General features: G+C 40.5%; 1 protein-coding gene across 1 annotated transcript in view; it reads left to right on the top strand.

Moving 5' to 3' along the window:
• atxn1a (ataxin 1a) overlaps positions 1 to 24,263 on the top strand; it is a 90,295-nt gene that overhangs the window by 43,721 nt on the left and 22,311 nt on the right. Inside the window, exon 3 of the mRNA XM_041053794.1 lies at positions 13,969 to 14,084. The gene's annotated coding sequence lies outside the window, so the exon portion shown is untranslated. The remainder of the gene's footprint in view (positions 1 to 13,968; positions 14,085 to 24,263) is intronic.

Genomic DNA, 24,263 nt, shown 5'->3' with positions numbered 1-24,263 from the left:
ACACTAAGTTTTCTCTTCATTGGATTTACTGCAGTAAATTGTTGTAGTGGCTCCCCTCTGAGCTCTAGCCTCCAGCCCACACACACACACAAACACAAACACAAACACAAACACAAACACATAGACACATACACACTGGTAACGGTCTCACATTTACTCTTTGCTTTATCTCTGGATGTGTTTCTCCCCAGCACCATAAGTCTGAATGACAGCAGTGTCAGCTTTATGATCACACTGGTTATGCTCAAAGAGTGTGTGTGTGTGTGTGTGTGTGTGAGTGCGTGTGCGTGTGCGTGTGTGTGTGTGTGTGTGTGTGTGGGGAGACTTTATGACTATAACTGGGATTACCTCACCTACCAACTGAGCGACAGTGTATAAATTCAAGGTGGATGGAAGGTGTGCTCTGAAGATACAGGGAGGTGAAGGACAGTAAAGGTAGGGAGAGACAGATGGAGGAAAGGAAGAAAGTGGTGAGAGGACAAGCACGTTTTAGAAGGAGAGTGAGTGGAGAGAGAGGAGGAGGGGAGGGAGAGAAAGGGAGGTGTTCATGTTAAGAGGGAGAGGGAAAAGATAAATTTAGTCTAGAGCTCTGTATTTCCAGTGAATATTAAAGGAGTGAATTTTGTCTGTGATTTAATTTAGTATAAGGTATGACATTGAGAGTAGATGGAGCAAAAGAAGAAGACAAGCTGAGAGAGGGATGAATGTTATGTAGGCTGCAGGTAAAGCAGAAATGAGTAAAGGGGGGTTGGATGGATGGAGAAAGAGACAGACAATCTCTGCATGTTGGCTTTCATGCAGAGATTGAGAGAGACTGTGTGTGTGGATGTACATTATGTTTATGAACTCAATAAAATATCCCCACTATCCCAGTGAAGCCAACAGACAGAATACACACACCCGCACACACATTGACACACAGTGATGTTCACACTCACACATGCCCACAAACTAAGAGCTCATGGCAGCAAGCCATAACGACCTTCCTTCAGCCAGCGCCCAGTCATAGTAATGATGTCATCTTCTCTCTCTCTCTCTCTCTCACACACACACACACATGCACACAACCCACTCTGTCTCTCTCTCATACACACACAGAAACCAGCGCATTACACATATTAGCACTCAAGTCTTGCACAGCACTCGCCGGATCTTGCAACACAACCGCGCAATATCCTTTGAAAAACAAGGGATTAACACATGAGAGCATCTACACTGAAAGGTTTTACAAGGTCATTTTTATCATTGAAGTCACGCACAGGGAATATGGTGTCAAATAGGGAATAGTTGTGATGTGTACATATTCATAAAGTTATGTATAGACACACAGACCTTTTTCACATCATACAGTTTGACTTGTAGGAAAAGCACAGGTGTTGCTTATGTACGCCATGCCGTGACTGTGTGCCCGCGTGTACAACACCAGGACCCTGAAGCAGCTAAATGGAATTCAGCCATCAGTAATTTCATTTATTTTTTTGTGTGTCATTTCTGTGCATGTGTCTATGTGGAAGGTACCTTTTTAAATATTAAGCTTTTGCAGTATAATGATGAAAAGTATAAATTCACCAGAGCCTTTTGTAGTATTGCCAGGAAAAGTGTATCTATATGGATGGATGATTTCATTCTAAGCTGCTTGATATAAGCTGATAACCGCGTGCTGTATTTCTGTCCTCTATGCTAAGGCTGTTGACATAGTCACTACTGTTTTAGCCAGGAATACCACTTATTAATTTCAGGACAGTTTTGGCTTTCAGTTGTAGTGTATATATTTTAGAAAATATTTTACATCACTGTATAAAAAGCTTTTTTTTGGGGGGGAAATCCAAAAGGGTAAAGCGGTTAAAATGAAAGAAAGATCCTTTGATCATACTCACAAATATCATGCACCTGAACACACATAAATACAAATGCCTGTTGAACCTGACTTTCCATAGGCCTGTTTGTTTGATGACATTTTGACAAAGTCAGAGTAGGAAAAGTACAAGTGTAAATAATAACCCCAGGGATGGATGAATTCAATGTAGCTGCTTCAGTTTCAGGTTCCTGGTATTCTGGCTCATTGTCACACACATCGTTGGCCACTTGAATAGAAGTCATTGTCATTGTTCATGTTTTTAGTAACCCCTGTTCTGTTGCACTACTAGTGACAAGTGACAAGTCAAAATGTCTGCTGTGCTGAAACGTCTAAGATGCAAACAAATTCACTCTTGTTCTTAGTGCATTTATTGTAATTGCTGTGCATAATTACACACAGACACACATGTACGCCTGAACATACCGTAAGTACACACATGCACATACACACCTCTGAACTGGCAAAACAGTTCTGTAGTTTTGAATAACACAATATATTTACTGTCAGAGTGATGTCAAACCACACACACACACACACCCACACACACACCCAAACACACATGGCACAAAAAGCATGTTCAACCACTGTGAGTGCTCGTATGCAAATGAGTGTGTGTGAATACGTGTGTTGACATACGTGTATATATATATGTGTGTGTGTGTGTGTGTTACACAGTTCCCATGTAAATGTGGCAGAGTCCTCAAAAACAGCAGGGTTATAAATAGATGTGGCTCAGTGTGTGACTGCTGAAAAGAACCCACACTCTTAAAGGAATATGACGCCCATTAATCTGCCTGTGTTCATCTGCATTCAGCATTAGCGGCAAAGTGCAACTAGAGTCAGGTGCTTGCTGGGTGGTAGATGGCAAAGTGGAGTCTCATATAGTAAGTTGAAAAATCAACAACCTTTGCTTTTGCTGTCTTGCTACCTCTCTCTTTCTGGCTTCCTCTGCCTTTCTCTTTCTCTTGAATTTTCCCTCTTTCACCCAGTGTTTAAAGTACTGTGTTTTCTGATTTCTAGAAGGCAGGTTTTTTTTCCCACTGTTTTTTTTTGCTTGCATATTCTTTTGTTCATTAACACACAGGCTCACACCAACCTCAGCTTGTGTGAAATTCACCACAGAAAGCTTGTAAAAACCTACTGAAGTTTTAAGTACTTTGACAACCTAGCTCGTGCTCCTGCTTTTATTTGCTCGCGCTGCTGCTTATATTTGTCTTTGGGTAGTAACTTAGAGCATGTGCTGCACTGTCACCGTTAACACACTAGTTTTCATCAAACACAGTTGCTAACGCCCTGTCAGTTAACCAATTGAGCGTGGAATTGAGCTGTTTATAAAACACCCTTCGAGTGCTCATTTGACAAGTGAATTCAGTGAGCAATAGGCCACACATGACTCAACTGACTCGGAGGGCCAACAGTATTGTTGTACCCGCAACGGAGGGGTGTGGAGAGTGGTGGTTAGAGGAGAGAGGAAAGTGGGAAGGTCAAATGCGGAAGAGCAAGATGTGTAGCGCCTACAGCTAGAGTAAGAGACAAAGTGACAGAATTTGAAAGACAACAATGAAAAGGCATCAAGGGAGACGAGAGAATTATGCGGTTTGAGAAGAGAGAGATGGAGACAAAGGGAAAATGCGGACGACTGAAAGAACAGAAGAGAAACAGAGTTAACAAAGCGTGCAAGAATATTATTTCCCCAGACCAAGCAGCCTCAGTAACAACCGCAGCAAATAATGAGTCCGACTTTATCAGCCGTGCAGATTGATGATAAAGCCGTGTACAGCACACATTTTCATGCCGCCGAGTAAGACTCATCTTCTAAGCTGTGAGAAGAAATAGAAATGTTAGGTTTGTTTGTGAATTTTCTCCAAGGGCAAAGATGCAGAGAAGAGTAACATTTGTTAGCTGTCTGGAGAATGCAGGTTTTTATTGTCTTGCTTTTATTTCTGTAATGTACATCCATCCATGCCATTCTTCTGAATGCAATATCAACGCCAATGTCTAATAGGATGAAATGATGAATTGATGACATTTTATATACCAAAGATTCCAAAACACTTGATAACACTGATATATTCTCATCTACTTAAGTTGTTATTGTGAATACATTATTGTTCACACATCCAGCAGACACTGAGCAACATTGCCATTCATTTGGAGTCTTTTCTGTCCAGCTGCTGAATTAAAGTCCAGTATTGACTCTGTTTTTGTCTCCACCAACTCACTCTCAGCCAGAAATATTTCTGAATCTTCAGTTGCTAGTCAGTAAGTTTGTCTCCTGTTTGTTGCTGAGCAGTAGTGTGCAGTAGTGTACAGCAGGGGTTTATCAGAGCTTTTTCCCCCTAAAATTAGTTGCCTACTGCAACTAGAAACAAGTTTGATGAGACTGGTGAGTGTGAGCAAAAACAAAAAGATTGTGGGCCGTAAAAACAAAACAGTGAACTGAAGGGCAGAAGTTATGTCTAACTTAGGGGAACTGAAGAGTGTGGTGACAGTTCTCTGTGTGGGTTTCCTAGAGCTAGTGAGACCTTTCACATTACACATAGTAATATGATCCTTTTATATTATAAAAATATTGAGCTGAACAGCTTTAACTAACGCTTTAATGATATGACAATAACAGTTTCTGGCTTTTATCTACTTCACTTCTTTAAAATGTACTCATGACAGTATTGTAAACTGATTCTGCAAACATATTTGACTGACATTAGGCTTGCAGTTGTTCTCCCAGCACAAATCTTCAGTGCAGTTTATCTAATTCCTTCCTTTTTCCTTTTATGCCATCCATTTTTTGTTTTTTTTTTCCATCTGACTCAGCCTCTTTCTCTCCCTTTATCTGTCTGTCTGAGTTTCTAGTGTATCATTACTTTGGTTCAGAGGAGGATAGCACAGAGCTTGTCTCGCAGCAGGGTGTACTAGTGTGTATGTGTGTCCCACCAGTGTTGGTAGCGGTGTCTCAGGAGTGCTGCATTAGCCTTTGAAGATCTTAGAATGAAAGAGAGAGAGAGAAAGACATTCAGATGAATTCCTTTTTCTCCATCATACTCGGCTTCAACTCCTTTTCTTCATTTCTCTTTTTTTTGTTCTGCCTCTTTCTTTTATTCATACTCTCTGTTATCACCCCAGCCTCATCTGCCACTGCATTTTTTTCATTTCTGTATCTTCTATTTTTTTTTTTATCTGTCTATGGTTCAAAGAGACTCTGTTTTCATTCTGCAGCGCTGCGGTTTGTTTTGAGTCTAGGTTTAACTGTTTTTGATATTCTAACTTCCTGTGCAAGAAAAAGAGTTTGGTTATCATCCACTTTACTAAGTACTCATTGATAAAATGTGACCCACCTCACAGCCAGTAACCCTAATTTGAATTTAGTTGTAAGAGGAAAAGAAAGAAAGTAAGTCACCTGAAGAGAAACATGCTCTTTCACACATTTACTACGTGAGGCATAGCGTCTCAGACATATCTATTTTTTTCTCGGCAGTGGTAGACAATTATGGTTTTTATTTTCAATCAAACTTAACTAATCCTCAAATCTTTATCATCATCAAAGCACCTTTCCTGTTCCTCTGTTCTTCAGAGACACAAAGCAAGATAGAGAAGAGCATTTCTGTGGTAGTCTGTTTGGAAAGCAACTAAATTGAATGTGTGTTTAAAGTATTGTTAATAGGGCCTCCAGTTGTGGTTAGTCTTGTTCGCGTTATATCTGGGTTCAAAATCCATCCGCTAGAGGCTAAAATAATACAAGTTTTGTCTTCTGTTTGCATGAAGCTAGACTATAGGAATGAGGAGATGATGACAGAACAGATGCTTGTGATTGTGACTCTTTCACTGACACATTTGTTTGTATAAAAAAAAATCCTTAAAAATATCCCTTTTTTTCTGCAGTCCTTTGAGCCCCTGTTTAGTCATTGGCAGTTCCTGTAAGCCTTCCAGACTCCTCATTCTGTTTGAAGTCTGCTGAAGAGCCTGATAAGTTTCAGCTGTTCAGGTGACATCAGAGCAGGCCCAGCCACAATTGTTTTTTTTTTTCTTGTGACGTGATGGTAGTATTGTGTCTCTTCCGTTTGGTCCTCAATGGGTGGTCATCTGAGAAGCATGTCGGTGTGTATGTGTGAGATTGGTAAACCGATAGGGCACATGTGAGAGGTTGATCAGAATATCTCCTTACAAGTTAGTCAGTGTTGTACTACCTAGAAAGAGAAAAAAGACGCACTTTGTTCTGTCCCTAAAAACACAACTCAGAGTCCCCAGAAACATCCCAGACATAATTTTCAGAGAAGAACTATGAACCACTTGTACTGCAAATATAAAAGAGAGTCATGAAATTCTGAAGCTACTTGTCCTGAAGTGATCCAGACTCCTACTAATATTAAGCCTTTGAATGGAAAGAACATAACTCAGAGTATATCCTGCTGGCTCTCAAACACCAGCTAAACACGTCTTTCCCACCCACAGAACCAAAACCCAAAGAAGTGGACATCAATAATAAACTGTTTTGTGATGTTATGAAGAACTGACCATAGGAACTGGCTGCCAGGAAACCCTAGCTGCTTAGACACCAAGGTACAGAGAATCAACTAGGACACATCCCCTAGAGAATGAGCAGCATTTTTTTCCCCTTGTGCTTAAATACATCTGTTGCAATTACAGAATTTTGCTTTTATCAAAACAAAGTAAAAAAAAATGCAGTTATTCTGTGAATTTAGCTGTGTAGAACAAGTCTGTGCCCTGCTTGCTGAAAATACAGACACGGGTATCTGCAGATCCTCATATGCCTTGAGCTCAGAGAGAAAACAGCTCTGTAAATACAGTGTACATATTGCATTAAATAATGTATTTGCATATGGATGCAGTCATAGTATGTATATTAGCATATATAGTATATAATATATGTAATATATGTAATACGTAACATTTATGCATATATGGATTTATGGATATTTCCCATATGTCCCATTATTGTTACTGCTACAGTATTTGTCATTCCAATAATTAATGTTATGACAATTTGCATCTTTCATTGTTACAAACTGTGCCATAAATTTACTTTTGCAACACTGGCTAAAACTCATTCAAATAACTTCCATTCAAATAAAGCAAATTCGAATTTGAGAGAGTGAAAGAAAGGGACTGGAGGAAAGACGAGGAAATCAGCAGCAAAAAATGCTTAAAGAAATATGATGAATGAATCCTGCCTATTCAGTGTTTCACACAATACACATTATTACACACTGTGAATAATCATCGTTCTAATGCCAGATGTATAGGACTGATCAACCTAGTTGCAGCATTAGAAACCATAATTACACAGCAGTGTCTGCTTCTTAGTAGTCAAGATGAGAGCCTGAATGTTGTCACGTATTTAGCTACTGGTGTATCTGTGTGTGTGTGTACTCGTGGAAAGCAATCCGCTCATCTGATTGATTATCTGTAAAGCAGTACGGTATGAGGATATCTATATGTGCCACAGGACAAGTACACGTGTCTGCGCATGAGACTTTATTTTGAGTGTTGTGTGTGGACTTGTGTGCGAGACAGGCTGACCTGTCCATCCTGTGAGTTGCAAGACTGAGATCACACACAAACAGTGGCAAGGTCCAATTGTCTGGTTGCCGGGCAATGAGCTCACAGCATAACCGACCATAACAACCCCTCTCTCCATCAATCAGCTACAGAGTGCTCTGCTCTAGTAATGATGTCATCACACACACACACACACGCACACACACACACACACACACACACACACACACACACATGGAGAGACCACACACACCACACTTATCTCATCCTCTTTGTTTTGACCTTGGGTTGCTCGTCAATGTGTGTGTATGTGTGCGCGCGTGTTAGTGTGCTAGAGGAAAGAGTGGTGATTGTCATTGCCTTGCAAAATATTGCAGGGGAGGATGCAATCAGCCTCTGATATCGGCTACATAAATCTCACACACATCATGTGCACACACACATGCACGCACACACACACACACACACACACATTGTTGCACAGACTAGATATTCCTTAGACAGTTCAATACAAGTTTCCTTCAACTATAATTTAACTCTGTAAGGTTGTCTTAGAGTGTTTTTTATTATTTATTACTATTTTCTTTCTTAGATGCTCTGCAGCACACTCATGTGGTTGCACACAGTCACACATAGAGCCCCAGTTCAACTGATCACACTAAGCCGCTGAGCAACACCACCTGAACGGCTCGGCAACAAGTCCTTTGTAACGTCTCATTTAGAAGAACAAAACAAACCGCAGAACATATTTTAAACCTCTGTTCAACAAATTTGTTTTGGTGATACATCTATGCTGTGCAGCTGCAGTGTCTTCATAGGAAATGACACCATCCTATACACACATGCCCATATACACGCACTCTTGTGAAACTTATTACTTCAGGATGACACATACACTAACGCCTACTCATGCTCACATTCTCCAGGTCCAGCTGCGTCTCTGCCAGGCACTAGGGCAGGGGGCCAGCACAGTGAGGTTAAGAGAGTGGCAAGAACACTGACTGGCAAATCAGTGGCCAATTAAAAACACTCAGCACTGTGTGTGTGTGTGTGTAAGTGTCCTTGTTTGACTGCCAAAGAGTTGGGTTGGCACAGAAAGCATGCTTCCTTCTCTCAGCATGCCCTCTTAACGCAGGGGCTTACACACTAACACACATGCACACAGCCTTGGATTTGTCTTACCCTATTGTCTTTATTTGGGACAAATGAATGGCTGTCCTTTCTCTTTGTTTGTGTGTGCATCTGAGCATGTGCATCTGTGCTCCACCCATTACTGAAGCTGTATAACCTTACAAAGTAAAGCTCAAACTGGATACAACACCCTGTTTACGTTACTATAATACAACAGGAGACATTGTCACGAGTATAGAATGAGGGTGTGCCCACGACTGCTGACAGGAGTGGTGGTGGTGTGTCTGTGAATAATGAAAACAGTGAAAGAAACCATGAAAACATCAGCTGCCTCTTTGAGCTGATCAGACATTTAGATCTAGATAGAGGAGTAAATATTTCCCCTGTCGTCTTTTTATTGATAATGAGCGATGGAGAGTCATGACTGCAACCTGATCCCACCCACAACTGGCTAACCGAACACGAGTCGTAGCTTTTCAGCCTTTGTCCATCTTATTGCTTAGTACACAAGCACCCGCTGTTTCTTTGCACTTTTAATACACCCACTATCAGAATGTCCTAAATTAGGTCAGTTCTCATTTAACAGAGTGGGCGAGAACTATGACCTCCGTCAGTAAAACCATATGAAATGCAGCAGTGGGCTGAAGTTTGCTCTTGGCAGTCTTATAGTAGTAGCATTATTCCTTGTTATGGTGTGGTTTGATTTAAAATATCCCTGATTGTCACTCGCATGGGCTTTAGACTGGAGGGTTACTAAGCAAGGAATGGCTATAAATGGTGTGTGATTGGGAATAGTTGGGAACTGGGGGGGAGGACAAGTGAGAGTATTGTAAACCTGGAAATGCTGACCTTTCTTTTATGTTTGTCTTTGCTGAATGATTTGTATTTGCTTCCTGGCTTGTGATCTCGCTTTCTTCTTTCCTTCCTTCCAGCGGTGTATTATAAAATTGGATATTAAAAATAGTTCAGGTCAGTAACAGGAATTTTTTTTTTTTTTCATGGCACTGAAGCTAACCCAGCTGCCACGTACACACTTTCAGTAACAAAAGAGTATGGAATGATAGATAAAGGATGGCGATAAGTAAAGGACACTGGTCTTTCCAGACATGTGTGCACCTAAGATAACATTCCTCCCAGCTCTAAGCACCTTGAACCATCAGAGGGTTGATTCTCACGTGTGGTATGGCAGATATGTCGGAGTCTTGGAAAATAGGGTTGTGGTTGAGGAAAGTATTTCCCTTACATTACAGAGATGGTCAATCACATGGGGTGTGCACACACACACACACGCACACACGCACACACACACACACACATGCACATACACATACACACATTCACACATGTACACATACAAAAAGACTCACTGCATTCTTCTGCTGCAACCAACCAAACAGCTGTCAGACATTACGTCAGCTCCAAAGGATTCTGCCTATGTGTGTGTGTTCCTGTGAATGTCATTGTCTGTCATGTTGACAAGCAATGCCTTGTGTACTACAGCAAATATAATTGGTCTTAGCAAGTGGAAAGAGAAACAGAATGCCTAAGGCTTAGGGATGTTCCCACACATCTATGTGTACAAAATAAAATATATTTATAAAAATATTTATAAATGCACAATTATTAACATTTAGAGCAGGAAGTTATCTACAAACTTTTTTGTAAGTCATGTTTTTATCATTTGTGCCTTAGCCTTACATTTATCCAACAAGAGTTTGACATTCAACACTGTATTTTTCAGTGTTACAGTGGGAAGAGCAGCCTTCAGAAGCATTTTTGGGTGAATCTTTTGCTGATGGTAGCCTTTGAACCTAGTACTTGTGGTTTCACAGTCTACAGCCATTTTAAAAAAAGGACCGCACTGTTAGGCAAAACTTGTACAGTAGGCAAAGGATCTGGCAAAAGCCACAGCGATTGTGGGTGGACAACATTTTTTTTTGATACACTTGGAGAGAAGAGAATGGTAAGAATGCAGCCACTTCAACAGATGAAGTGATGGTTGAGTGGACAAAAGTATTCATGGCGTAATCACGCCAGCATGTAGTCAAGTACAGAGAACCACTCACACAGAGAACACTTGTTAGGCATGTTGAATATCATCGCCTTTTGATCCACGATCGCCACGCAACGCAGCACAACACATATGAATGACCAAAAGTTAGGAACCCATTCACCCACTGTTGCAGGATGCAACAGCAGGGCATGCACACAAAACATTGAAGCTTTGTGCTTTTTCGAGTGTGTAAACCACTCATTCAGTCACTTGAACACTGGCTTCAACAATCAGCTGTACTGGCAAAGTGCCCCGAGCAAGAAACCAAACCAAACCCCCACCTGTTTAAATCATTGTATGTTACTCTTGATGACAGTGTCAGGTAGCTGCCTCGACATTCATGAAACATCTTCTTGACCCCTGTGTTTAACTGAATGGGGTAGACTCACAACACATACGCAAATATGTATATTTTTTGTTGTTTTTATTGTTCACTTGTACTGTATCACTGAACATGCTCTTAGTTGTTTGTTTGGAGGTTGAATGCACTTATTGGAAGTCACTTTGGACAAAAGCATCACGTAAATGAATGTAATGCAGTGTAATGGGAGTACAATAGAGAGAAAAAACTCAAAGCACCCTTTATTTGAACACACACAATAACAAAAAAAACAGCCCCCCCCCAACCCCACCCCACCACACACACACACACACACACACACACACACACACACACACACACACACACACACACACACACACACACACACACACACACACACACACACACACACGCAGCTCTTCACCGGAGCTGTCTTCTCCACTGAGCTTTGCAATTCAATCAGCCTTTCACTTAATGTGGTTTACACTGAACCATTCATGACTAATTTAGCCTGCCTGATTTCTGGATTGGACATGATGGATTGAGACAAAGTGTTTTAGTTGTGTGTGTGTGTGTTTTAGTTGTGTGTGTGTGTGTGTGTGTGTGTTGAGGGGGTGCAGCTTCTAATCAGGCTGAAAAGCATTTATATTGCATTTATGGGCATTTAAGGTCACATCAGATTTACTGTACATTCTCTTCGTAAACAAGTTGCTCCACACGGCAAGTATTACTGTAGGACAGGTTGTACAGTTCAAACCTGAGTATCTACTGTATTTCACTTGGTTTATCTTTACAACATTATCATCCTGACAGCTTTTGTCTGAATTTTCATTACATCTGTCAAGATAACTGTCCAGAAAAGATCCGTCTTTACTTCAAACACCCAGGTTTATTTGGGAGTTTTAAGGCCTTCTGAATTCTGCCTGAGCTAAGCATTCACTTCTATCATTATTACAACATGTGGATCTGATTAATATTGTCACGAGTTCAATGCTGTCTGATTTTATACAGAAACTTGACAACTTGGTATTGCCTTTGAGTGTGTAATTTGTTATAAATGAAATTAATTAGTAATATTTAGATGAATCATTTGATGGCTGATTCCTTATGAGAGGGCAGGAACTGAACTACACTGCATTTCCCCATTTAGGTGATATACAAACACCTTCAATTAGGATTTTAAAACAACACTCGCTTTAGACCCTTCTTTATAAAACTCAAGTGCAAGGGTGGCATATTTGAACTTAACATCTGTGAAGACTATCAGGTATCAGTGTTTTTCATAAAAGCAGAGTTAAAGTAGAGTTTTGGAATGAATCCTCCTCTCTGCTCTGTCCTCCTTCTCACCATCCTCCTCCTCCACCTCCTCCTCCCTTTCCACTCACATTTTTCAGCTTTCCATACTCCCCGCTGTGCCTCGCTGGCTGAGCCAGTGTTGTGCTCCCAGTGAGTTTCTATCTGCCTCTTCTCTGCCACCATCTGTTTCTCTCTCTGTCTCCCTGCTTCCCTGTCGCTTCTCTCCTCCTCTCTGTCCTCTCTATTTTCTCAATCTGTCTTCCTTTTTTGTCACCTCTGGATCACCTCTCCTCCACCTTTTCTTTCCTCTTTTTTTGCCATTTCTCATTCTTTGTTTCTCTTCTTTATCTGTTTCTCTCTTCTTCTCTTATCCCTATCCCTCGTTCTTCTTTGCCTGTTTAATACCATATGATGGATTCCTTTGCCAGTTGGTGTCTGCTAATCCATGGCCTCAGTACACATCTATTTTTTTCTCTCTTCCTCCTCCTCTGTCTCTCCCTTACATACACACTTTACGAACATCTTCAGTGCACACAAATGCCACTGCTTACTGTGTCCGGCCAGTTTTATGTGTGTCTACATACATGCTTATCTTAGGCTTCACACTATACAATAATCCACCATTGAACCCTATTGCTTTTCTCATGTCTGGCATACCAGACATTCATTCACTCTTTCTGTCACTTTCTCTTTCTCTCTCCTCCATTATCATATTTCATTTTCACCAAAGCTCTCAATTCCCAGTAGAACAGTCATCATGCATAACATAAAAAGTGTGCATGGAAATATATATTTTGCTATTACTAATGTAGCACATAAAACCAGCCACATGCTGAAATCCCCTTCTCAGTCTTCTATAAACTGCAGTGAAACACTTACGCACAACTAGACAGCCACACATACTCACACACACCTCCCCACCTTGTTTTTCTTGTTGTCAGACATGTAAGAATTGGGTCAGTGGGATGTTTGACGTCCCACACACCTCCACACACACCCCACAAACACACTCAGACACACACACACACACGTAGCAGCTGACTAACAGCAGGGAATATGTCTCTTGTATCCCCGTAACATCCCCATCATTCCACCACAACCTGCCTAATTAGTCCCTCAGAGTGTGTGCACACTGTCGACGATCAGCTGGTCTGTCTCTTATGCTGGAGTGTGGGTGTCTGCTTTAGTCAGCTTGTTGCACATTTGATGTTTTTAAAGATGCACTAGAGTTATTTATTTTTATTTATTTATTTTTTTGGAGGGTAAATATGACAGGTCCTGTTTATAATGATGACCTTTGTATTGTAGTTTGTTTTTCTTTTGTAAAACAATAAAACATTTCAACAAGATCAAATAAAAGCTACAGAACGAAAATATGCACAGTGAATATATCACAAGAAGAGCAATGTTTAAAGTGCTTAAAGGTTTAAAGCTTGAACGCTGAGCAGGAAGAATGGGCAGAAATGTTCAAAAGCCTGTTAACGATACTGTATGTAGGTGGTATGTGATATCCTCTTGTTGAATTTTTGAATAAATTGCCTTTGATAACAAAGGCACTAGGGTGGATGTTTTATGTAAAAATTACTTGCACATTTGTCCATTTGTGTAGTAAGCTGCAGGTCTCTTTTTTTGTCCCACTATGTCAATATAGTTCACTTACTCAGATGAACCATTATCATCATCAATGGCCGTCTCTAAAGTGCTTTTGTTGTGCTTTACACTGTGAGATGTGTAGAAATCAGGACCTACAGAGAATCAGAAGAATTTACTTTTGTTGTTTTCATCCACCAGGGAGTGCTGAGTTCCTGAGTCAACACACTGCATTCTGGGATAGTCTGGAACCCTCTCCATGGGCTGTTCCATCTGCTGACAAACCAGGGGGGTCTGGAGGAGTTGTGTTGAATGAGGTAACAACATTCCCATTCTTCCTCTTAACATGTACTGTGTTTATATCATAATATTCATATAAATATGAACATTCTACAAATACATGGAGACAAATATGGTGTTTGTAGCTGAGCTTGAATTGAGGTTGCGCTCGATAAGCTAGAAGCCAGTGGTTCACTGCTGAATCATTTCTGACAAACAGCTACCATGTTGCTGTTCCAACCTAAAAGCTGTTTGTCCGAATGTCATGTTTAATTTGATGGTATTAGTTCTGACATGAAGGACTTTCTAGCCCCGCGTTTTCTTCCTGCCCGTGACCCTTGTTTTGCTGATGAACCTGTCACCCTGGTCACAGCACAGCCGCATGTTAAGTGCATTTGATATTAATGTGAGTGATGCACGTCTCGCTGTGAATGAACCAAGGTTTCCCGTTTCTGTTTGCTCTGAACCACAGCACATCACAAGTATGGCTTTGTTCAAATTTGTGGCTCACTCTTATAATCCCCATTCTCTCTCTTGTAATATTAAGAGTTGACCAGACAAAATGGTAGATGACTTATTCATTCACCTGCTCTTTCAAACCTCTGTAGAAAGGTTAAAGAAGAAGTCAGAAAGACAGGAATGCATGATTCAGATACTGAAATGAAGCCAGTAGGCCTTGGCTAACTGAGGTAACTAAGTTAGCTGCGCTGTTATTGTAGGCATTTTTAGGGTAAGGGAAAGCTAGTCTGCCTAGTGACAGTGTGTTTGTTTTTAAGGCTGCATCTGAGCTCTCTGTTGGAGCAGCAATGTATTTTCATGCATTACACCTTCAGGAGTCAGTTAGTGAGGGGTCTTCCTGCGAGAATGGAAGCCTTATTGGCGATGCTGAGAGTGTGAAAAGACACCCAGTGAATAATGTCCCTGTAAGGCCTGAGGAGGAGGAGGGGCGACATATTGTAGTTTATTGCTTTGTTTATGTTTATTGCATAAGTGTATGTTTAGTTATCTGATTTCTATGCATGCACATTGATGAATTTCTCTATAAAAAAATTACTAGCTTACCACAAACTACAACAGCTTTGATTTTCCTCTGAGTTACTTACAGCACATGCAGCCTTTTTTTGTAGGGGTATTGATCCCCAGTGGAGAAATTCTCTTTTCACTTTCTCCCCCTCCACAGGGAAGTAAGATCACAGGGTCAGCTGCAGAATAGCACCTTTTGGAGGTGCTGGCGATTATCTCGCTCGCAGACATTTCAGCCAAGCAAATGCGTGAGGTCAAGGATTTGAACTCAGGCCTTCTGTTTGATGGATAGTTTCTCTACTCACTGTAAGGCGTTTTTCCAGAGAGTCATGAAAAATGATGTGAGCAAACATTTAAGCAAAGTTTTTTTTTCTCAAGTTCTCTCCCCCACATTGCCTTGCATGTTTGCAGATGAGAGTTATTTTCCAGTTGCCTCTTACCCGGAGGGATACTTTGTTTATTGCTGTCAGGAGCGATAAATAATGGACATGGGTGACTTTAATAACAAACACTAACTGACCTCCACCAGGAAGCTGCGCACAGAGTGGAAGATTAATGTTTGAATTTACTAGAGTGTCAAGATACTAATTGGCAGGTTAAGTCTCAAGGCTGCACTGATCTGTCCAGCTATGAGCTAATAATGTGCATCACAAACTAATTAAAAACATTTCATTATTGCACAGTACAAGCTTCAACAATGCAGACATTAAAATGTAGTGCAGAGCAGCCTTCACTGTGCTGAGCAAAAACCTCAGCTGTAGAAAAAGGCTGCAAACCTAGACATCGCTGCTAAAAATTCATTTTGATAATTTCTTTGCATGAATGAGTGATGCAATCTAGATAACAGTAGTGTGGTTTTCAGATTTTAATGTTACACATAATTAAACCAATATAATCACAAATATCAAGGTTCATTTCATGGGTGAAATCGAATCTGAAGCAGTGCTTCGTTGAAGTCCTTTGAGATGCAGATGTTTGAGATAAGTCATTCATATTGAAACACTTCTCTTAACCAGTTTTTCAGAGAAAAATTGAAGTGTATAACCACCTCATGCTTTTCTGATAACACACTGTAATTGAGTTGAAAGTGTTTTCCACAGTATGTCTGCGCTTATGGAGTTTTCCTCCCTGTTGTTCTGTAGCCTCAACATTTGGTGCCTCGCAATGGGAGAGGCGAGTGCACTGTGGTCCCCCCTCTTTAGAGTGGGGACCACTGCCTTGAACCGAGGCAGTTTCACTCCAGGAATCTCTCTCTGTATGTTGTACGCTGTTCTATCTCTTTCATCCTCTTTGTTTCCCTCTCTCACCTACTTTCTCTCTTTCACTCCTTCTATGATCTCTCAGTTCATTCCAGTTCAGTTCACTGAAGCTTCATTAGCATGACATTTTGATCAAAACCGTGTTGCCAATGTGTGTATTTGACCTGAAAGTGAGACCAGAGCTTTTCAAATGAAACATGCTTTATTAGCATAACTATGTGTACAATAGTAACAAGCATGTTACACAAGCTTTACGTAACTATAAACATACAGAAAACGTCCCTCTCTCTTTTTTTCTCAGTGTCACTTTCACAGTGCTGATTGAATTGTGAGTCTGTATTTCCCTCCTTCACACTATCACCCTCTTGCTTGTTGAATCCAAAGAGTGAGTGTTTGTGTGTGTGTGTGTGTGTGTGGGTGTGTGGGTGAGAAAGAGAGTAAAAGAGAGTGAGAAAGTCTGTGCTATTCTTGGCTGGTTGGGGAAGACTTGGCTCCCTGGCGTATGGGAAAAGTGCTCTTGGCAAGTCTTGAACCGAGGCATTCCATTATGCCGTCCTCTTAAAACACACACATACGCAGACACTCAAACTTGTTTTTGTCACTTAGGTGGACATTGCACTGACTTATATTTAGTCCCTAGAAACTTAACCATACACACGTAAAACCTAACCCTTATATTAACCAAAAAACATAGTTCACCTTGTATGAACAGGATCTACAACATGAGTAACAGAAACACACACACACAAAAATAACTAAAGCTTACATTTACATGTTTCTTTAGTTACAAACAGCTAGATTTTTGCTAGGTTTTTCATTTTCTCACTCTCTCTCAGTTGTTCTCGCTTTCACGCACACACATGCACACACACACACACGCACGCACACACACACATGCACACACACACACATATTGAGAGGAGAAAGACTGAGAGCAGTCTCAATAGAGAGATTTCTTGTAGTACTACATTATGCCTTGAATCCCCAAAGCCAATGTTTCACAGTCACTTTCTCACACACGAACACACACACACAAACACCCTTTCTTGTCTTTCAATCTTTGTGAGGACACATTTGGACACAAGGCATTCCTTAGCCCCATTACAACTAAATGCCTAACCCTAACCTAAAATCTAATCTGAGCCGTAAAACCAAGTCTGACCTCTCAAACAGTCATTTGAAGGTGTCTTAAAAAGTGAGAACCGGCCAAAATGTCCTCACTTTCCCATTATGCCCTCACTCTGTAAGGTCTATAACTCAAACTGGTCCTCACAAAGATAGAGGTACAAGTACACACACACTCACTCCACACAATATCCTCAAATCAATTGCCTAAGGAGTGGGAGGTTGTCTGCATGACTTCTATCAGCTAATAGATCTCTTAAGTCTCTTTCTCTATGTCCCTTATTCTCTTCCTTTTCTCTCTCTCTCTCTCCTTCTCTTTCAATCTCTCTCTCTCTCTCACTCTTTGTCCCTCTCACTGCAGTGTCAGAACAAGGTGATGTCACTGTCTGTATCCATCTTCTTTCTGCTTCTCCTTCATTTACTTGTACCTTTATCCTACTGTCCCTCTCCTCCTCCTTCTCTCCTCTCCTCTTGTCACTCCTCCTTCCTCCCTCCCTCTTTTTTCCCCTCACATCTCTCTTCTCCATTTCTCTCTTTTACTGTGAATCCTTATATAACCACTGTCAGACTATGAACATTCACATTAAAAAAAAAAACAAAAAACAGGGTTTTCAGTGTTGAGATCTGGTCAGGGTCAAAAGGTTTTGTCTTTTACATATAACCACGCTCAAGACAACTGTGTGTCTGTGTGTGTGCCAGATCTTCTAAAACATGTTATTTTTTTCAATCCACGAGACAATTGCATGCATGCAGAAGAATTTTGCACACAAAAAAGTCTTTTTTTGGTAACTGCACACACACACACACACACACACACACTCACACTCTCTTGCTCTCTCTCTCTCTCTCTCTCTCTCTCACACACAAACACACACACACTCACACTCTCTAGCTCTCTCTCTCTCTCTCTCTCTCTCTCTCACACACACAAACACTCACACACACACGCATAAAGCGGTTGCTGGCCTTTCCTTAGTCTAAAAAGACCCACCCAGAGAATGTCACTAAGATGGAATTTCCTTTCATCTGTGTTTGTGTGTACAATATGTGTGTGTGCGTGTGTGTGCGCATAAAAAAACTACAGAAAATAATGATGTTGAAAGAAAGTGAGTGATTAGTCGGAAAAGTGAGGCAAGCAGTGAGAAGCCTATGTGGTCAGTCTGTCTGTTTTCATCTAGTTCTCTCTCTCTCTCTCTCTCTCTCTCTCTCTCTCTCTCTCTCTCTCTCTCTCTCTCTCTCTCTCTCTCTCTCTCTCTCTCTCTCTCTCTCTCTATTTTTGCAAAGCTGTTCTTCCTCAAATCCAGCATGTGCAGTATGAGTGTATACTGGAACAGTAACCTCCATATGCAGACTGGTTTGTAAAGTCATAAGAGGCTGAAAACTGAAGAGTTGAGCACAAACATGATCTATGTTTCATCTGATAGTTACAGATTTTTTTATAATATATTGTTATTTGAATTTTATATTCTCATGTTGGCATCAGTTTCAAAAATCCTGTATTTGTCGCCCCTAAAAGATATCATATTAAAAGAATACAACTCCCATAAAGTTCAGTATTGTTGTTACACTGTGTGTGTGCAAGTCTTGAGAAGTGCGCACAGTTTACCCTCTGGCTACAGGAGGTCTGTATTTTAGTTATTCATATAGCAATAACATTATTAAGGCAAACTGTCATCTTAATTTTCTGTCATATGGTGCTGTATTTCCAGCTGGCCACAGACTTACAACATAAAGCCTTGTCCCTTTGTTCACAGCACAAACAAATCATGCCTCCCTCTGTAGAAATAGCTCAATTGACTGGAACCATTTTCCTTTCTGGGAACCTGAGAGTAATCAACATGGCTATTCAACATGATTATATACATTTGACTGTATACAGCAGCATGAATGGAGATGCATATGGGTTTGTGTATTTTAGCAAAGTTTCTTATTGTGTCCACCACGTAGCTTTTGGCCCCAGGAGGAGACACTCTGCTGGGCAGCATTCAGACACCTGTGGAGTGTGTTGTGATTGTGTTGTGTGTGTGTGTGTGTGTGCCTGGCCGTGGAATTTGTTTGGATGATGGCTGAGTTCTGTGTGACTCTGGTGTGTAGTGCATGTGTGTCTTGTTGAGTCTCACGGGTGCTGGATGTGTGTTTGGATAGAGCAAGAGGGCTTTGATGAATGTGTCCGAGCCTGCATGCTCAACTAGTGCTGCTGCCTGTCTGTGTGCCTTTGAAAAGGTGGAACACATTATTCACAGACAAGGACACATGCTGAGCAGTCGCCCACCTCTCCTTTATCCACACAATGCCTGCTGCAGTGCCCATTCATGCCAATTAGTGCCAGTCTGCCTCCCTATGCCCGTTACAGCGGGGCAGTTCACCTTCAGCGCACACAACAGTATGGTTCTCTGTCCTAGATGTGGACACATGCAGGCACCGTCACAAAAAAAAAAAGTGTTTGTGTGAGTTATTCTTATGTGCTAGAGAAAATAAAGTGTGTGTTTGCTGACAAGCAAATCCAGAGGCATTAGTGTACCATAGTGTGTGTGTCTTACAGTGTGTCTCCACAGGTGCTCTGTTTAGCACCGTGCTCCCTGTAGCCCTTCAGACACACCTGTCAGCCTGTCCTCAAGCCTACCCACATGAAAAGATCGTGGGGGCACAAAGGCAAGGTGTGATACACATTAAAGAGGATTTGCTTTAAATTAGCAGTACAAATTGACTTTTTATGTGAATAGCGAGGAAAGAAATACATTTAAAAGAGCATTATGCTCTGTCATTAACACACTGTATGGAGTGGATGGTGTGGTATATATATGAAAAGGCTTCATTTTAAGACAGTTTTTCTAATGTGGGATATATTTTGTTATTTAAAGCCATGAGGCCCCCATGAGGAAAAAAAATCCCAACTTTAGTGCCTGCAAGTGGTGGACAAATACACTGGTAAACATGATTTCATGCTGCTACCCTTCAGCTTCCCTAACAGTTCTGACTTGATGACAATTAGATGATGAATGGGCTAAAAGTACATTGATTCAGTTAATTAAATTAAATGATCAGTAGAAATGATTTGGATTTTTAGATTGACATTTATGCAATTTTTAAGCAAAAACAAAAAAATCACTGGTTTTTGCTTTGTAGATGTGAATATTTGCTGTAAAAATTCAGAATGTACTAGTTTTAAGTTTAAAGTTCAAGTTCAAGTCTAACTTAATGATCCAAAAAAATCACTAATCTGCAAAATGTCAAATATCTGGAAAACACTGCGCCTCCACTTTTGAGCCTCCAATCTGTTGTGTTGTCATTTTTCTATAGTTTTTTTCACTTTTCATGCTTAAAATTACCGGTCAACAGGCATATAAAGTCAATAAAGTATATTGCTAGTGGAGGAGCCACATATTGCAAACTCTTGTCATATCTTGCTAAAGTCCTGGCCCTGTGAGAGCTTGAAGAGACATTTTTAAACAGTGTGTTTAAACAGTAGCTGAGCTATCGTAGCTCATAGTAAACATACTCAAGCACATTTTCCATATTCTGATTTTTTTAAGTGAGTGACATTCTGTAGTGATGCATGTTAAGGTCTTATGGAATAAATAAAGGAGTGATAGTTGTGTGGGTAGAATGAGTGAATGGAAGTTGAATGAAGTTTGAAATACACTTATCTGTCCCTTTTCTCTCACTTTTTTCTCTTTTCCCTTCTCTCTCATCAATGGACTCTTTTATTCATTTTAGCTTTTGTTTATCTTTTTTCTCCCTCCAACTGCCTTTCCTCCCACATTTCTCTCTTACTCCCCTTTATGCAGTAACACTCTTTCTCTGAGCAGGATTATATATTGTTTTTGAAATAATATGTGAATGTTTATGTCTGCGTTTTGCCTTTGAATGAGTGTTTTGGACTTTTGCCTACGTATTTGTGTGTCTGAATGTCTGCGAATGCTGCTTTTATTGTGTGAGGGTGTGTAGGCATATAGATTTTTTTGTACGGGTGTGAAAACGAAAGAGTGAGAGCATCAGTTCATGTTTGTGTGTGTGCATGTGCACCGCGTCATAGATGTTTGCATATTTACGCATTTGTGTGTGTGTGTACTCAGTAGGATTATAGAGCAATAGAGGAGCTTAGCAGTGATTTGCCCATCCATTCCAGTCCCTCCCTAATCCTACACACACACACACACACACACACATGCTTCTTTGTGTGTGTGTGTGTGTGTGTGTGTGTGTGTGTGTGTGTGTGTGTGTGTGTGTGTGTGTGTGTGTGTGTGTGTGTGTGTGTGTGTGTGTGTGTGTGTGTGTGTGTGTGTGTGACTAGCAGGGATCTAATAGTGTGTGTGGATTAGTAGGTTTGTGAATGGGATGTGGCTTGGGCTGAAGTAGCACACTACACTGCCAGCAAGTTAACGCAGCCTGGCAGAGGGTTTTGTGAGGGAGACAGAGATGAAGGGGTATAGGAAAAAAAAGTATTTGTAAAGTGTGTAAATGGCCCACGGTTCAGAGGGCACTGCTAACATGATTATATAAAGATTAGAAAAGGTTATGAATGACAGATTATGAAGAGAACATTGATATGATATGATTAAGATGTTGTAATAAGGGTGTGCCTTCATAAAGCCAGCCTTGCAATGATCATTTGTGTGTGTGTGTGTGCGTGTGTGTGTGTGTGTGTGTGTGTGTGTGTGTTTTGGTATGTGACCATTAGATGGCTCTGCACCTGCTGTCTCACACACACACACACACACACACACACACACACACACACACACAGAGTCACACATACACACAGAGACAGATGGAAAGACGTGGATAAACAAGAGAGCTGAGACTTTTGCCGACAGAGACAAAGGGGGGCATAGATGGGTAAAGTGAGTGTAGGAAGGCGGGGGTTGCCGTTGTCATAACGGCAGTGTGTGTGAAGTTTGTGTGGGCGAATGAGAGAGCTCGAGAGTCACTGTATGTGTGTGTGTGTGTGTATGAGAGAGAGAGCAGATAAATCTGTGATATGTATATGGGTGTGTGTATATATAGAAGCTTTTCATCAGTTTCCTTAGTGACTGGCTGCGACTGAGACTCTCTGCGGAAAGACAAGAAAAAAATGGGGAGAGAGCAGAGGACTGTTTGCTGTGGAAAATTTCATTTCACTTAACATTTCATTGATTCTTGTTACGTGGTGAGGAGTTTTCATGTTATGAGTCAGTTGTATTGAAGCATTTCTTGCATATATATTAAACTTTCACTTCGGTCAGTCCTGACAAACCAAAGTCAGAAAAGTATGAATATGAACACATTGCAAAAGAGAAAATTAAGTTTTGTTTTCATTTATTTTTACTGTATGTCAGTCAGCATACTGCCTTGTTCTTAATAGAAGTAAAAAAAAAATATTCTCAATATCCAACTGTCTAAAATCGCTACGGGACATTTCATGATATACATATAAAATCCATCAGTCATGAAGAAAAAGACATAAATTATGAAGAGGTGACAGGTTTATAAAGAGAATTTGAAGCTCAGGGACAATAAAACTGATTTTGCAGAAGGAGTGACACTCAATCTTTGCAAGTTGTGATCGAGTGGTGATATTTTAGACATTTACTGTGGTCTCCAGTTGTTACTAACATCCAACCAAAACAGGTTGCTAGATGGCCATGGTTAGGCAGTAGAGAAAAGCTGAAGAAAACTGATATTTATGTGGGTCTAGAGTTTGGGGTTGGTGGTGGAGGGCAGAGTTGTGTGTGTTTTCAGAAATGATCAAAGGGCGTTGACGTGTGACGACTTTAACCAGACCGAGAAAGTTTCAGATGGAGAGACAGACCAGCTGAACAAAGACAGAGACAGAGAAAAGACTTGGCTCACAAATCTGAAATCTCTCATAACTCAGTCTCTCCTTTCTCATGTTTTTCTGCTTGTTCTCCAGCCCCACTTTCCCTCGTTCTGCTTTCACTTGACGGCAGATTGTAAACAAACCCACACAAATGAATTATGATTAAATACCGAGAGGCTCCAATTGGTTGCCAGGGCAACAGACAAATGTTTCTGTACGGTTGAGGTCACCTGACAAAACAGAGTGGACTGTGAAGCAAATACACAGTCTAGTCTGGTTTTCTCTCAGTCTCTGTTGATTTGGCTTTCTGTCTAACTTATTTTTGTGTATTGAGTCTCTCTATTTGTATTTTTTTTAACTTATGTCCTTGTCATTCTGTCTCTCTCCCTCCTTGTCTCTTACTTTAAGTTATTACTTTTTTCATTTAGATAATTTTCTTTTATAACTCAGTAGTGATAAAGATGCAACAAGGTGGTAAGAAACAAGGTTTGCCTTTGACTTCCAAAGAGCTACTAAAACCCCCAAATTATGTTAAAAATGATGTTTCTAAATACATGCATGGTTTAGTTTCAAAACAGGAAGGAAATTTTGCGATTTGTGGGCAGTTTTTATTGCAATAAGAAATCAGGAACTATATCTTTAACATGAACAACAACTAATAAATAACCAAAAATAGAGCGGAACCCACAGAAAATCTAACTGCACCAACAAAGATTCCAAGAAGAGAAGCATCATAGCACTGCTACACTGTTTGATTGACAAATTATATTGAATATATCCGTGTAAAAACATTATGGCTCTTCGTGCTTGCCACCAAAAATACCTTTTAAAATAAAATTAAAAAGAACACAAAGGCCTTCCAGATTACCACTTTTCCAATCCTCTTACCCAGCCAAGCCTTTCTGGGTACAATTTGTATGTTCTTTTAATCCTTTTAACAACATTAAAAGCAAACTTTGAAAATGTCTCCAGCCCCGCAATGGTTAAAAGAGTCCACGAATATCCAGAGT

This window comes from Toxotes jaculatrix, chromosome 13, assembly GCF_017976425.1.
Source record: "Toxotes jaculatrix isolate fToxJac2 chromosome 13, fToxJac2.pri, whole genome shotgun sequence".
Lineage (NCBI taxonomy): Eukaryota > Metazoa > Chordata > Actinopteri > Toxotidae > Toxotes > Toxotes jaculatrix.
The sequence above is the reverse complement of the archived record's forward strand: the minus strand, read 5'-3'. Positions and strand labels throughout refer to the sequence as shown.